The sequence below is a fragment of the Arvicanthis niloticus genome, chromosome 12, assembly GCF_011762505.2.
Source record: "Arvicanthis niloticus isolate mArvNil1 chromosome 12, mArvNil1.pat.X, whole genome shotgun sequence".
NCBI lineage: Eukaryota > Metazoa > Chordata > Mammalia > Rodentia > Muridae > Arvicanthis > Arvicanthis niloticus.
Window position 1 is genome coordinate 22,171,133 of NC_047669.1, and position 16,022 is coordinate 22,187,154.

The following is a 16,022-nucleotide window of genomic DNA, read 5'->3' on the forward strand; positions in this document are numbered from 1 at the left end:
AGCAACCTAGCATCTCGCCGTTGCTGGAGTTTATTACATTTTCCTGGGTTTGGTACGCGGTCCTTTTCTCATTCACATTTCAAATCCACAGACAGGAAAATGTTTCTCCCTAGCTAAAAGGGTTGGGGTATTGGGGACCTCAGGGTGTGTGTTGAGGGGAGGGCTTTTTCAGGCTCCAAGTTTGGGTTGGCTTGAGATGGGAGTGGCAGAGCACGGTAAGGTAGGACCTGGCAAACGATGGCAAAGGCTAGAGACCTAGGACAGAGGCAGCTTCTGTCCATCCATCCCCGTAGCACGCAGGCTAGGGGCCGGAGTCCTGCTAGGGGGCGAAATGGGGATGCAGGGCGCCCCCTCGCGCTCTCCCGCGCTCCTCGGGGCTGGCGGGTGAAGCGCCAACAGTCGCAGGTCCTCTCCATCCCCCTCCTCCTTTTCTCTCCCGCTCCCCTCCTTCTCTCTTCTAGCTCCCAACTCCTCCCCCACACCTCCCCTCCTCCCCCCTGCTCCCTCACTCTCCTCCTCCCGGCTCGCTCCGGCGCGCGGGGTCTGGAGCTAGTTGGAGTGCGGGGGTTGGTGCTGGAGCCCAGCTCCGCCGAGCCTGGTGGGTCGGCCGCGCATCCAGCGGCTGTTGGCGCAGCCCGAGCGCCGAGGACGCGACAGGAGTCGGAGACTGCGATGGAGCGCTGAACCCACAGTCGCGATCCTTGCTGTTCGGCCGCCCCATTCCCAGACCGGCCGCCAGCCCTCGGGTTCGTCGCTGTGGTCCGCACCGCCCGGAGCCCAGGGCCGCGGGGAGCCCGGCACCTGCGCGTGCTGCCGGGAGGTGAGTCCCGGAGCTTCCGGAGCTTTTCCCCCTCGCCGCCTGGGGCTGCGAGTTGCAAACTTCAGCAACTCGGATGTGTAGAGGGGTGGGAGTCCGGGGGCGCTAATAAGTTGGAGGCAGGTTGGGGAGGCTTCAGGGGGCTGGAGAGCGGGTCCCTGAGCTTCAGTGCTGTCTGGGGCCACCTCGGCTGGGGCGCCACCGGTGCTGCTGCGTTCCTGACACCCGCTCACTCTGGCTTCTGGCTCCACTGGGCTGCGATCAGCGCGTCTGGGCTGCAGCCGCGGCGGAGACCCAGAGCTCGGGCCTGGAGAAGGGGGACCGACCAGGGAAAAGCTAGGGGGAGAGGGGTCAGAGGCGCGGAGACTGGGCCGAGATGGAGGCTCAGCAGAGGGCGGGCGGGTAAACCTGGCAGAGGGAGAGTGCGGGCGGAGAAGCGCGTGGGAACGCGTGGCCGGCCCAGAGTGTGAAATCTCCCGCGCAGGGATGTCCCCATGCCGCCGCCACCAACCCGGCCCTCGGCTGATTCTTCCCAGACCCCTCCACCCTCTAGGATACTCCAGCCTTAACTGGGCCCTTTGGAGCCCAGACTCTGTCCTCTAAAGCCCTGGATGGAGCAGCCCGGGGCCCCTAGCTCCCGCCTCGGCCAGTGAGCGGGTGCGGCGGCGGGAACCTGGTACTAGAGGGGCGATTTCCTGATTTATTTTTCTCATGGTAATTTGTCTTTGTGATTGGGGCTGCCCATTCACTTTCCGCTCACGTCGTACGGGAGATCCAGCGCGGAGGGAGGGAGCGGGCGGCGGGGGTAGGGGGGGCGCTTGGGCACAACGAGGGATGCGAACGGGAAAGGGTTCCGGGGACCCGAGCCGGGCGGGAGCGGAGACAGAAGTAGCAGCAGGACCCGCGGAGAAAAAGCGAAGGTGGAGAGGATCGGCCGAACGATGTGGGATCCGTTGCCGGCCTCAAACTTTAAAGAACCAGACGACCACCTGAAGCGCCGATCTCACCCCTCCTGGTTGCCTTACCCGGGCCTGGTTCTGAGCCGACTCGCCCTGCTGCGTCAGACATGAGTAGGCTCTGAGTTTGGATCTGGAGCGGTGGCCTTGGGACCTCGCCCCCAGGCCTGCGATTCTCTTCTGGCTTTCGATAATTGAAGAAACGAGCCCGCAGAGCGCATCTGGTTAGCTCACCTTAGTGGGCCACGAGTTCTTGGTCAGCTAAATAGGACTGGGGTATTGGAAGTTTGCCTGTGTCTAGAACCTACGAGATCCTGCCTTCACTGGCCCCAACTCCGATCTCTTTTCTCCACCCTTTTGTAAATTCAATCGTCTTTCACCCTTTTCAGCTTTCCCTTTGCCCATCCCCATCCTGTACCGACTTGGACTTCATTCTGCGGTGCTCTCTGTTCAACCTCCATAACCATCTTTTAGCCCACCCCTTTCTAGTCTTCCTTAAGCTCCTTGCCTTTTTTCTTGGCATTTACAAGTGGCTTCTGGTCTTTCCAGAGCCTACGACCTTGAGGAAGGGGTAGAGGAGAACTCGAGCTTTAGAATGAATGGGACTTCACCAGTACGAGGGTGGGGGGGGGGGGGAGAGCAGAGTAAGAGGCTTGGAAAGAAAGCACCCTGTCTCGAACCTAGCTTCTTCCCGGTGCAGGGGGAAGAAGGGTTAAAATGAGAGTTGTGTGTGTGTGTGTGTGTGTGTGTGTGTGTGTGTGTGTGTGTGTGTGTGATTTCTGAGCAGCAAGAACCTTCTGACTTTCTAACCTTTAGAGAAGACCACTCAGGAGGAAAGGCCACCTGAACTGTAGCAAACAAGAAAGGTATGTGCACCAGGTGTGTGTGTGTGTGTGTGTGTGTGTGTGTGTGTGTGTGTGTGCGCCCTTCTGTCACCAGCTACCACCCCCAGTTTAGGAAAGAATGGCAGATCTCCCAACTCTACAGCTCCATCAATGTGAACGTCAAGCATTTCTAAATCACCTATGGTGTACAACACTCACAGGAGCTGATGAAAAGAATGTTGAGGTTCGGGGCAGAACTCCTGCCCATTGAGGCTTGGTGCCCAGTGGTCAGCTTAGGTTTTCCTAAGAGAAGATTAGATTGTTGACTCTGATGAAACACAACTGGGGTCCTTCCTCACCAGCTGCCTGCTTACAAAGAGGATCCTACAGGGTAAGGTGGGCCAGACTAGAAAGGCAGAGGGACTGAGAGGTGGTCTGATTACTCCTTTACACTGGGATTGGATGAATCCAGGCTTGGAAGCCCTTTCTTCAATTGCTTCTTTGGTTTATTTGGGAAGGCTTAAAGTTTTTTGTTTGTTTGTTTGTTTTGTTTTTTTTTTTTGTTTTTTAGACTTATTTACTTTATTTGTATGAGTGTTTTGCCTTCATGCATGTATATGTACCATGTGTGTGTCTGTTGGATCCCCTGGAACTAGGACTTTGGATGTTTGAGAGCCACCATGAGACTGAATCTAGGTTCTCTGCAAGAGCCACAAGTGCAAGTGCCCTTAATCAGTGAGCTGTCTCTCCAGCATGCCTTCCCCTGAGAGACAAGGTCTCATTCGGTAGCCTGGGCTGACCTCAGACTCTGGACACTCCTCCTGCCTCAGTCTCCTGGGTGTTTGGATTACAGGTGTGCATCACTGTGACCAGCCTCACCAGTCAATTCCTCTCAAGGTTCGAGATGGTAGAGGGCTCAGAGACTGTTGTTGTTGGGGAGGTCACAAAGGTAGACGCCACAGAAAGAAAGGCAGGCAACAATGTGCTGATCAGGGAGGCAATTAGAGTGGAGAGATCTAACGACAACTGGGTGTTTAAAGCCAAATTATCTGGATGAGATGATCCAAACAAATCAAACTTATGGCTTTTAATTATCTGATTCACTATATCTACAGGCTAAAAAAAAAAAAAATTAAGATTCTAAGACCTGAGTATATCTGCTCTGGAGGGGCAGGTACGCTATTGTGTTTCTTTGTACCTAGGGGATCCAATGAGATATTCCTCAGCCCTGCCCTACATTCATCATGGACCTTAGCTTCCTCTCATCTTCAGGGCCTATTACCAGTCTTTGGAAAGATGATAATTCTTAGGTCGGTGTTCTAAGCTCCATGCACCCACTGATACAAGGTTCCAGTTATGTAGCTGAAGCTAAAACGCAAGCCCCATTCCCCACCCCTCAACCTCTCCAATGGAATCTAGTGGATATAAACTAATTTTATACTTACATTGTTAAAAAAAAAAAAAAAAAAAAAAAGAATCTATGACTTTCTTTTTCCCCCTCTACTATGGGAAAACCTTCAGAAGTTGGATGAGGGGAGACTGGAAGCTCACATTAGTTCTTCAGGAGTCTCAAGGAACATCTAGAAAGCCTTGAGCAGGGGAGGGACGCTAGTCATTTGTAAGAAAGCCAACCGAAGGGGGATGGAGAGATAGCTGTTTTTCCAAAAGACTCAGGTTTAGTTTCCAGCACCCACGTGGCAGCTCAAAACCATCTATAACTCTAGTTCCAGGGGGATCTGACCCCCTCACAGAGATATGTATGCAGGGAAAGCACCAATGCATATTAAATAAATAAATAAATAAATAAATATTTTTAAAAAGTCCACCTAACAAGGCTGAAGGTTGCGGTGTGGAGTGTGTGAATTTGAAAAGAAGATGGTATTGGGTCTAGCTGTTCTGAATATTGACCATAACACTCCTATCCTTGGTGCTGGTTGCTCTTCTATATCAGGGCCACTAAGTCATCGCTTCCACTGAGGTCTGAGGTGATAGAAGATGCAAGATGAAAGATCCTGATCAGACATGCACACCGGATCTTGTTATACCGCCTCAAAGGGCCCCAGGGCTAAATTCTAAAACCTGCTGCTCATGCCTCAGTAGCCAGATGTGTCTCTTGATCCTCAAACGTTGACTTGCTTATTGTCTGAGCACAGGGTAGAGGAGACCAGCAGAGGCAATCCATTTCTGTGTTTCCTAGTTACTGACCACCTACTGTGTGCCAGGCACTTGTGCTAGGAGTTGTAGACACAAGAGCAAAGATGACTTGTCTTTGGTTGCCCTTGTGGACGTGAGTCAGCATTCCAAGGAAACACAATTACCAACATTGCCTCCATGTCTGCTATAGAATCTACTGGCTCTGTGGTTTTTCCCTGTACATTTGTTTAGGTGACCTGACATCTAATGTCAACTTGTCCAAAGGATTTGGGAGTCCAGACTTTGGACTGGGAAGACTAGGATTTGACTTTCTTAGCTGATACCACAGTCCCCTCCAGTGACTTCAAACTTTTTAAATTATCAAATGTGGCTGAACTTCCTTCTACCGGGGGTATAGACAAAGGCAAACCCCAGGCATTTGGAGATGGCAACTATTGGAAGGGAGTATTGGCTGGTCATTTAGTGGTCCTGGCAACATCCTCTGTCTTATCCAGTCATCTGATCAGTGCCTCCATTTCTTTAGGACATTCAGGATATATGTGTGTATGGTAGTTACTTCTGTAGAAGGCGTTTGCTTTAAATTCATAGAGTTGCATTTGAGTTCAGTCATCACTAGGATGGTCTTACCTTTCTGACAATGCCTAACTAACTTCGTTTTAAATGTACAACAAGATCCCAAAGCGAGTGTCTTGGCTGACACAAGGCTTCATTGCACTGACGGAGCAGAGCTCTCCTTTTGTATGGGCAACACGTCAAGTTTTAGAGGCATAAGACTACCCTTTCCAAACCTCCCTCCTCTCAGCTTAGGTTTGATGACATCTGCTTAGCTGAGGATCTTTGTCTGTGTCATTTCCACATCTGACAGATATCATCCATGTCTGAGGAAACCTTCCTTCAACCAGCTTGCATGCTAGAAAGTGGTAGCTAGAGAAATTCCAACTGGAAGCAGAGTTCTTAAAGGAAGCGAAGAGAAGGGAGCTGTGTGTTCTGTGGCTCTGCTGTGCCCTTTCTCTTCTGCTTTGGTGTTTTTGCCTTCCTGAGCTCAGAGATATAAGCCAGACCTTGAAGAACACATGCTTTAATCTTGACAGGAGCAAGGAGCTTATTGATAAAAAGTTATTAGACTTGGTGACTTGAAAGTGTATGTGGGGGTGTGTATGTGATAATTTTCTGTCTGCTTTGCTGCTTGGCATCCTGGAGAATGAAGGAGGGACCCTGGGCCACAACAGCTTGGGAGTATTTGACCTTGAGCTTGAGTCCTGACAGTTGGCCAGTGTCCTGTTCTCCCAGTACTGTCTGGCCTGAAACTGGAGAATGAGGATTCTACCTGGTCTCCCCAGAGTGCATGCATGGAAGGCTTCAATGCTACATTCGCTGGGTCTCGCCATGAAGCTACCTCACTGATCTGTCTTTAATAGAATGACTTCATCAGACTCACACATAGAACTTGCTTTAATTTGAAGCCTTGCTGATATTATCAGAATATCTTTGCATTTGAAGCAGCAACCTCCATGGCTGGCTAGCATCTTCTGTGATGGGAAAAGTTGGTTCTTGGAGGATGGCTAGTAACCATCTGTTCTACCCATCCCCAGAGGATCAAATTAGAAGAGATAGGTTTCAAGTATCGATGAAGCTAAGTTAGCAATGAGGGAACTCTCTGACTTGTCTGTAAAATTATCAGATTTCTTACCTACAAAAAGGAGGATGATCTTTTTGTTAGGTAAGGCCGTCTTTGGCACTCAAGTCATCAATTTTGAATAGAGACTGCAGTGGGTTTGTTTGTTTGTTTTTGTTGTTGTTGTTTTTTGGGTTTTTTTTTTTTTTGCCCTCCCAGGAGTCGTGAATTGACTTGTGGATTCTTTGTGAGGGGGCTGGGCTGGAAGGGGAGAGGGGGAAGAAGGTTTAGTTTTAGTATAGCTCTAACCCACCCTGTTAGTAACTCATGTGACTGCCAGTCTCTGCATTCTCAGAAAGCAAGTACAGTCTCCTTTTAACCTCAGTCTGAGCTAAAAGTTCCATGGAAGTGAGTATGCATGTGTGCTGAGCATGGTGTGTGTGTATGGTAGTTACTTCTGTAAAAGGTGTTTGCGCACACGCGTGTGCACACACACACACACACACTGAGCACAGGTGTAGTGCATTGCACAGCTATGCGCTATGGTTTGAGCACTAGAGTATTTGTAGATTCTTCCTCCCCTAGATCTGCATATGAGGCTGCCTAGGGGACAACTTCCAACTTCAAGAGAACTGTTTGTGGGGTGGCAACTGAGGTCCAGCCCACCTGGTCTACCAGAGCCAGAGCCTTCTTCCTTACAGTTTGTAGTGACTGTCCTGAGGGCCTTCAGGATCCCAGCTGCAAGGATAACAAAAGAGCCCATTGGCTCTTAATTATTCAGGGATGGATGGATCCTGTATGCAAAGCATCCAACCAGAGGCCCCTTCCTCTTCCTTTGGTGTCTTCAGTAACCCTATACCTGGAGTGAGAAGCTGGCAGATCTTATCATTTAATGCCCCTTCTTCTCTTTCTCCAAAGCAGCTCAAGGAAACAAGGAAGCTTCTAAGAGGCCTCAGCCACCTAAAACAGACTACTTTCAGGGACCACACCTTGCTCTGTTGACCGGCTGGTGTATGTTTCTGTCCAAAAACAGGCCAGAAGAGGAAAATACCTTTGAGTCCTGCTTCTGCAGGACCAAGTTCCTGTGGACGTCCCAGCATCCTGGCATCTTCTCTTCCTTTTACACTTTGTAAAGCTTGTAGTTTGTTTATGGAGTAGTAGTATGGGTATACTGGGTCTCATCAGGAACCTGTAAGTACACTGCAGCATCCTTGAGCAAAAACCTCCAACAGGCCAAGACCTGATGAACTCGTCTGCTAATGTCCTCCAAGGCTGAGGGTAATTTTCTTGTACAAGACAGGTGCCTTGGGTTGTAGCTTCAGAGAGGTCTGGTGTGCTAAGTCTAGTGGAGAGAAGGTTGCATACCATTGCATACTGGGAGCAGTGGCTTGGTCCAGGCCAATGCTGAATTCACTGGTTCCTGTAAGAATCACTTGGAAAGCTTGAGTGTGTGTGTGTGTGTGTGTGTGTGTGTGTGTGTGTGTGTGTGTACATATATACATATACATGACAACAACTAGGAAGATAGTTCAATGAGTAAGAGTGCTTACAAGATTGACGTTCTTAGTTTAGTCCTCAGAATCCATATAAAAACCCAATGGCTATGAGGTGTATCTTTAATCCCTGTACTCTTACCACAAGATGGGAGGCAGAGAAAGGAGAATCACCTGGAAGTTCATGGGCCAGCTACCTTGGAGTATGCTACACAATGGTAGATCCTGAGGAGCAGCTCCTGAAAATTTTCCTCTGATCTCTATATACACACTAGAGCATATGAGAGCCTACACTCACATACACACACATAGTAAAGTAAAATATATAAGGGCATATAAAATATATATGGGGTTAATGGTAGCACATGCCATTAACCTCAACACGAGGGAATCAGAAGCAGGTGGATCTCTGAGCTCAAGGGCAGCCTGTCACCCATCTGCATAACTGATTACAGATAGACCAAGGCTATATGTCTCAAAAAACAAAACAGAAACCTGGATACTATATGCATTTGACCATTTATCTGGATATGATAATTACACATGATTCTCCTAACCTAGACTTGAATTAAGTTAGAATTCCTGAAGGTAGAGCTTGGATGTGTGTGTGTGTGTGTGTGTGTGTGTGTGTGTGTGTGTGTGCCCCATATGCAGCCCTGGTTGGGAGCCACTGACCTAAATCTTTCCTAGATTCCACCTGGCCTCACGCCAATGGCATGCAGCATCTCTCAGCTCTCTTCCAAATGGTCTGCTCCTTTTCCACCAGTACCAGCTCCTGGCATTCAGATCACAGACACTGCTTGTGTGTCTGTATTCTGAATTTAATGACTTTTTATTACAAACTGATTATGGAAGTTCTTCCTAATATAATTTTGGGTATTTTTTCTTTAAAAGTGTTTATAAAAATGATGCATCTATTCACCATGTTGGCATATTTTCTTGCAGAGAGGTATGTACTCAGTCTTGCTCAGATGTCTGCACTATTTTGCATCAGCTCTTTTCACTTAACATATTGTGATCATTTTCCCATGTCTTAAGTGTTTTTATAAAATGGACTTCTTAATGGATGCCTGTATTCCATCATACGGATGCACCATAATTTATTTAGCAAACGCTCTGTGGTTGGACATTTAGACTGTAAGCCATTTTTCACCATTATAAATAACGCTGCAGTGAGCATCCTTGGACATAAATCTTTGTGCTATTGATGATTATTTCCTCAGAAAAGATTTCCTGAAGTGGAATATTTATGCTTCTTTTTAACATGGTCCATTAAGACCATTTCTGACTGATTTCCTATAGCAATAATAAGTTCTTGAATTCAGAGCTGAAAAAGCAAACTGTTTTTCAGTGAACACTGAGGCTGTGGGTGACTGCTTTGCCTTCCCTGACATGGGATCAAAATCCCTTGACCAATAGACTGTTGTAGGCTCACCCCCAGATCAATATCATATAATGCTGCCTTGGCCTTTAGAGAACACTCGGTGTCTTCTACCTCTGACCTTTCACGTTCTCAGTCCTTTGCTCTTCTACCTTTAACCCTTGAACTCTTTGCCCTCCGGGCCATGAAGGGCTTATTCTGTAATAACCACTATTATTTATCAAGCTGTTCCTTTGTACCAAGTCGTGTGCTAAACATTTTAAATGCATTGTCCTTTTCCATGCTTACCCGCCTTACGTACAGATATTTATTTTTATCTCCACTTTCCACTCGAGGAAATTGAAACCTTGGAAGACAAAACAATTTGCTCAAGGTTACACAGCCAATAAGCTGGGATATAAACCCAGAATCTTCATGCTCGAAGACTGCATATACATGTCTTCAGTTTTTAAAGTAACTTTTGGCGTGTGATCTCACCAGCCAACATCCCACCAGCATCCTATGGGTATATATTGTGCCTCTCTCTAGCAGAAAGGAAGAAACTGCTCACACGTGGCCATCAGGAGAGGAGCTGTGTTAGACATTATTCTTTCCTTTATTCACTTATGTGTTCTTGAGACAGTCTCACTATCTCAGGCTGACCTTGAACTTCTGATCCTCTTGCCTCTGCCTCCCAAGTGCTAGGTTTGCTGGTGTATATCCCTATCCTCTTCCTATTTACTTCCTTGATTATGTCCTTCCCACCCTCCCCAAATAGTCTGAGACAGCAAACACTCCTTACCTCCTCACCAACCAGCTGCCAAGATCCCAGGGTGCCTTGCAGCTGAGCAGGTCCAAATATGACACATCTCTGTTACAGCTTCAACAAGTTGGAAGAAGTAGGTTGCCGCTTTCACTGGATAGATTGTGAAGCCGTCAGGGAGGTATGCTCTGATATTTCAGAGGGTCAGTAGCCTGATTTTGTTGGAAGTTAAATATTGCTTCAAGTACAAGACTGGGTATCTGCTTGCATTCTTAGACCTACAGCTAGCTCATCGTTCCTGTGAAGGTTGAGAATTCATTGATAACCAAGTCTGTCCCTTCCGATTGCATTCCAACGATGACCAAGAACCAGGTGGGAATGTGACAGGGTGTTCAGTTGCAAGAGAACATGTCAGCTGCCGTTTGCAATGTCTGAAGAAAGAAACGGCACGTGGAGAGACCTTTCTTAGGTTGTAGGAAGTCTGACTTGGGGAAGAACAAGCTTACGATTGGAGAGTCCAAAAGGGAAGCCTCTTTGTGGCACATGATATCCCAGAAAAATGAAGCTTCCTGGTTTTTATCCATGACTTGGATAAGACTGGAGTAATCGAGCTTATCAAATTTGTTGATGACAGGGCCGTAATGGGCAGCTTCTATAAAAAACAGAATAAAGATTCCAAAATGATCTCAACAGACTGGAATGCTGGGTTTAAACTAACAGAATGGAATCTAACAGGGGCAGATGGAAAGTCGCATTTAGATCGCAGAAATTAATTACTGAAGCTCTCGAGGGGGCTGGGAGTTGGGGCAGACCTGATTTGGTTGAGAGCCTGAGGAAAAAAATCTGAAGGGTTTGATGCAACACAGACTTTATAGGGACCCCACAAAGTTGCTCAAAAATAACACCATCTCAAATGGCACAAAGAAATTCCAGACTCAGTGTGTATTCTCCCGGGTCATCTGGGTTCATATCTGGACGTGGATTCTCAAGGAGACATTGACCAACCTAAGGGTGGTCAATGGAAGGTGCTTGGCACAGAGAAGGGATTGGAACACTCAACTATGGAATCACCAGAGAAGGGAGCTACCATGTTCAGGGGGTGAGGAGACATGTCTGCAGCCATGGTCGTGATGGCTGCCTATAGAAGCAACAGGGTGTCCACTAGAAAGAGAATACGGAGCTCTTCAACCTGGGGAAACTGAGGACTCTAGAACGGAAAGTTCCAGAGGTTGGAAATTTCAGAAGACACTGAATGGGTTCAGTGAAGTAATTCTCTATTCTGTACTTTCTACTTGGGAACTCCTGTCCTGGAGACAGATGATGGTCCAGCCCCAGGCTGGAGCGTTTGGTTCCCTTCTGCTCCTGGAAGGCAGTGGTTTTTAAGGTGCGTTCCCTGGTCAGAAGCAGCAGCTGTACCATCTTGATCTTGTCAGGACTGGTCTAGCATTTGTGTGGCACCCAACACCTACTATACCAGCAGTTTCTGGCACCTAGATTTTTAGTCTTCAGAACATTGTGCTTCTTGCTGGACTTAGAGGCACTTTGGGCCACACTCCATGGTTCCTTCTGGATGCTTTCCTGTTCTGAGCCCCCGCCCAACCTCATACTGCATGATTAAGGAATGTGGATTTAATGGAAGGTGACAGGATGCAGTCAGCTTCCCGCTGCTATAACACCTGAGGGAATCATCTTATAAACAAAAAAAAAAAAAAAAAAAAAAAAAAAGTTTTTCTAGGCTCATTGTTTCTGAGGTTTCAGCCCATGACTGCTTAGACCATGGTCTTTGAGCCTACAACAAGGCAGTATATAATTGGTAGCTGTATAAGGCAAAGCCATTCACCTCACGACCAGGACACAAGAAAGGAAAGAGGAAGAGGCCAGAATTCCATAGTCTCTTTCATGGACATACCCACAATGACCTAAAGACCTAAGCTCCATCTTTTAAAGATTCAATCACTGTCAGTAGTACTCTGCTGGTGAGCAAGACTTTTCCTACATAGGCCGAAAGAACTGGTGTCCATAAGACATCCCGTGAGCAAGTTCTCAGCACAAGGGAGATCTATTTGCCCCAGAGGGACAAAAGGAAGGAAATAAGAGACAAAGGCATGAGATGGGGGACAAGGGAGAAGGGAAAGGGAACAGGGAGGGGAGGTAGGGATTTTTTGCTCTGAAGGGACAAAGGACTGCCTCTGGACAAAGAAGAGACAGATGTGCCCCATAGACAAATAGCTGTTTATAAATGGAAAAAGGGAACCGGTGTTAGAATGAGTTGGTTAATTTTAATAAGGCATGTTAATTAGGCAGGCCAAAAGGCAGCTTTTGATGGCTGGACTTCAATACTTTGGTAGGTGAATCTTGATGGTCAGCCTCAGCAGGAGGAAGTAGCCAAGGGAGTAGATGTTGGTAGCTAGCCTCGGGAATGCAATTTAACAGTCTAGCAAGGTAGAGGGAATGGGGGAAGGACAAGACCTTCCAGAGCCATGTTTGCCACACTGGGACCTACTTGGGTTCTTCATGGACCTCTTGGGAACATTGCAGATCCCAACTCTGTCTGTGGGTCGTGTGGACGCTCACCATTAGGATTCAATTGTTCTGGGAGGGTTCTCCCGTTGGCATCATCACTGCCTGCTCCTGTGCTCACGTGACTCTGGAGGCCTGCAGAGCATAGGCTGTCCTGCCTTCTTCATAGCCCACTCGAGTGTGGGGCTCCAGGAAGTTGGATCAGTTTAACTTCCCTTGACTTTGAGGTGCTGGGCCTTGTGCACGGTAGACAAGTGCTCTAAACAGAGCTCTGTCCTTAGCCTCTCAATTGACTTTAGAGTACCAGCTCCCAACTCTGAATGGAGAAAGCCAGAGCTCCGTCGTTTCTCACCCCCTCTCCCTCCTGGAAACACAAGCAGTTTCCTCCTTCCAGTCTTACCAAGTCGAATCTGAGTCTTGACTTCTTGCCTGTAGTACACAGTTTAATCTGCTAATGCCAACTGGGAAAAGCCTTGAGGGTGGAACGTCTCATGGTGACCTCTAAGTTTAAACAGGTAAGAAGCCTATGCCAGTAGCCAGCCAGGTAGGGATGTGAATTGGCCCCTTCTCGGAGTGATCAGAAGTGATCAAAAGCTTGAGTACTTCAGAAATAAAAAGCTCAGTTCTCTTAATAGGTACAAGGTGTTTGACTGGTTGATTGATTTGTTTGTTTGCTTGCTATAATACCTTGTAGAAAGTCTGGAGTCTGTTTCTCTCTCTCTGAGCTGTGTGTTGTCTCAGTGTGATTGCTCCAAGCAAGCTCAGCTCATCTCCTCTGCTTCTTAGCTTTTCCAAACTTCCTTAACCCTCTGATGTGTCTCTCTATATCTGGGCCCAGGACTCTGAGACCTCCCATCTTTGTAGCTCTGAATGGGGGCAGGGGCAGGCGGCTGGGTAGGGACGACCAGCCCAGGTACCACGCTCTCTATTTAGGTAGCTTCTGGTTTGACCTGACTGCTTTGGGCAACCTCACAGCACTCCTGGGTTTTGATTGGCGTTAGCGCCAACCATCAACACTCTCCCAGGTCCCCTTACCATTAGCTGTTACAGCTCCATCTTCCCTGAGTTTTGTCTTTGTACTTCAGGAGCTTCTAGGCCTGTCATAACAAAGTATCCCCAGCTGGGTGAGCCAAACAGCAGACATGTGTTGTGTCACAGGCTGAGAAGTTAGAAATCCTATATGGGTAGGGTTGGTGCTCTCTGAGGGATGTGAATGAGGATCTTACTGATGCTTCTGGTATTAGTTGGCAGTCTTGGGTGTTTCTTCACTTAGAGAAGATTTAGTCTATTTCTGCCTTGGTCTCCATTTGTATGCATCTGTCTCCAGATTTCCCTTCTTTATAAGGGTACCACCATTCATACTGAGTGAGGGCTTCACCCTTCTCTGATAAGACTCCATGTAACTCAGCCTGCAACAATCCTATTTTCAAATAAAGTTCCGTCCTGAGATATTGGGGTCTGATGATGTCAGAATATGATTTTGAGGGGGCATATGATTCACCCCGTGAATGTGCTGTAGCTTTTTGGTGTCCTGGGTGGAACTTTCCATTTTTCCCTAATTTGTTTTCTCCATTTAAAGTTACATCTATCTCTTTAACTGATTAGGATCTTGCAGGCCCTGTTTCTGGCCTCCAGTATCTCTGCTGTTGCTCCTGGCTTGCAGAGCTTCCTGTGTGTTGATCCAAGGGATTGATAAGACATTGAAGTAGGTTGGAGCCTCCTCTATAGTGAGCCTCCTCTTTTCTTCCAGGGCCTGTTGGGAAGCACCCCAAGGGCTAGGTCATACAGCAGTGACAGGCTAGCATCCTCCACCTTCCAGCTTCCTTGTCTGGCTCGTACACATAATTTTGTGAAGAGCTCAGATGTTTTGCTCAAGACCGGCTCTGTGAGTAAACCCCATTTCCCTCGTCTGCAGCACGGTGACCCCGTCAACGGAAGAGATGAGCTCTGCCTGACAGGACTTCATTACAGCACACGAGCTGTCTGCCTGTGATCTCAGTGTCCTGTCCAAGAGTCCACCACCCTCCATTAACAGTCTCCACAGGATTTTTTCTCAGGCAGCACATTGGCCTCGCTGTTCTGTGGCTTGCAAAAATGACCTCAGACCCTCTAGAAATGAGGGCTGCGGTGGTCTGTCAGAGCCCTTCCCCTCCCCCCCCATCCACCCACAGGGTTTGCCAAGATCCTGTCAGGACCCCTGCAGCTGTTTGGAACCTCGTTTGCATGTTCCCTCTTCCCTGGGCCAAGTGGCTTGCTGCATTCAGAGCAGCTCAGGGTCTGGTGTCCCTGCCAGCCTCTGTGTGGCCCTCCTGTGCCTGGATTGCGCTCTTAGTCTCCTTCCCGAAGACTCTCATATCCTACAGATAAGATGAAGCAAAGGATATAACTCAGGACCTGACAGAGAAGCAGCTGGTCTGCTGCCGACATCTTAGGTCTTAGCCTTTGTCACTCTCTTCCTGTTTTCCCTTCAGGTGGCTTCTGCTCTCTGGCTTTGTGTACTTCAAAAGCTGGGTTGGATCAGGGAGGGGTGCTCCTGTGAAGGCCTCCTGCTCTGCTGTAAAACCAGCTTGGAGTGGCATAAAAGAACCAGCAGCCATGCAAGCCTGGGTTTGAACCCCCCCACTTAGGTCAGATTATTTCTCTTCCTGAAGACTCAAGTTTCCTCACCTGAAAAATGGCCCCAATACTTGCTTCAGGATTACTGTGGGGTTGAATGACATATGTTTTCTTTTGTAAAGCAGGTCACCTGCAAGAGGCCTGGCGAATCTCAGTTTTCGGAATAAAACAGTTTCCGTAGCGTGCAGGAGGGAGCTGTAGTCTGCACACAGCCGGGGAAGGGAGGCGCAGTCAAGTAGGGACCAGTGTGAGAGGCTGGGTACTGTGACTGCCTTGAGGCCCCTGGAGCAGGGAAAGCAGGATTCTGAGAAAGACCAGGAAGACTGAGCAGTTCCCAGAAGGGTTAGAGAGTGTGAGGATTTTCCTAGTTTTCTGAGAACTTGTAAGAAACTGAATGTATTTTAGCTCGAAAAAAAAACCCACAACCCTATGGGTAGATAGGATTTTATTACCCCACCTTATAGACGTGGCTGCTGAGACCCGCTGAGCCAGGGAGATGTTCAGCTGTCGGTGACTCGGCTGCCTCTCTCTTCCTTCTGTGGTGATTGATGTGCAGCTTCCTTCCAGTCTCATCTGTCCTGTTGCCTGCCTGACTCCTTGGTTCCACCTACAGGATTTTGTGTGGAAACAAATCCTCAGACCATCTCCTCCTTGGAGATGGGCTCCCAGTTCTGCTCCTCTCTCAGGCCCAGGACCCCTACAGGGCCCCACTCTGTCCTTGTCCCTTCCCCCACTCTTCAGTATGCTTGTGGGAAGGATCTGAGGCCACTGGGGATATTCTGCTGTGGCTTAGCAGGAAAGGAACTCTTAGCATTGGGGTGGAGGGTGGTGAGGGGAGAGGAGGGAGGTCGTCCATGTTGGCGGCCACAGCCCTACATTTCAGGGGATCCTACGGGAGGGAGAG

The 16,022-nt window shown here is 48.3% G+C and overlaps 1 protein-coding gene across 3 annotated transcripts in view; it reads left to right on the plus strand.

Moving 5' to 3' along the window:
* Positions 1–538: 538 nt before the first annotated feature.
* Positions 539–16,022, plus strand: part of Sema5b (semaphorin 5B) — a 116,832-nt gene continuing 101,348 nt past the window's right edge. For 2 of the 3 annotated variants that reach the window (XM_076942881.1, XM_076942882.1), the window contains exon 1: positions 552–820. The gene's annotated coding sequence lies outside the window, so the exon portion shown is untranslated. Of the gene's footprint in view, positions 821–16,022 lie in introns of all 3 variants that reach the window. The other variant, XM_034515837.2, reaches the window with a different exon arrangement.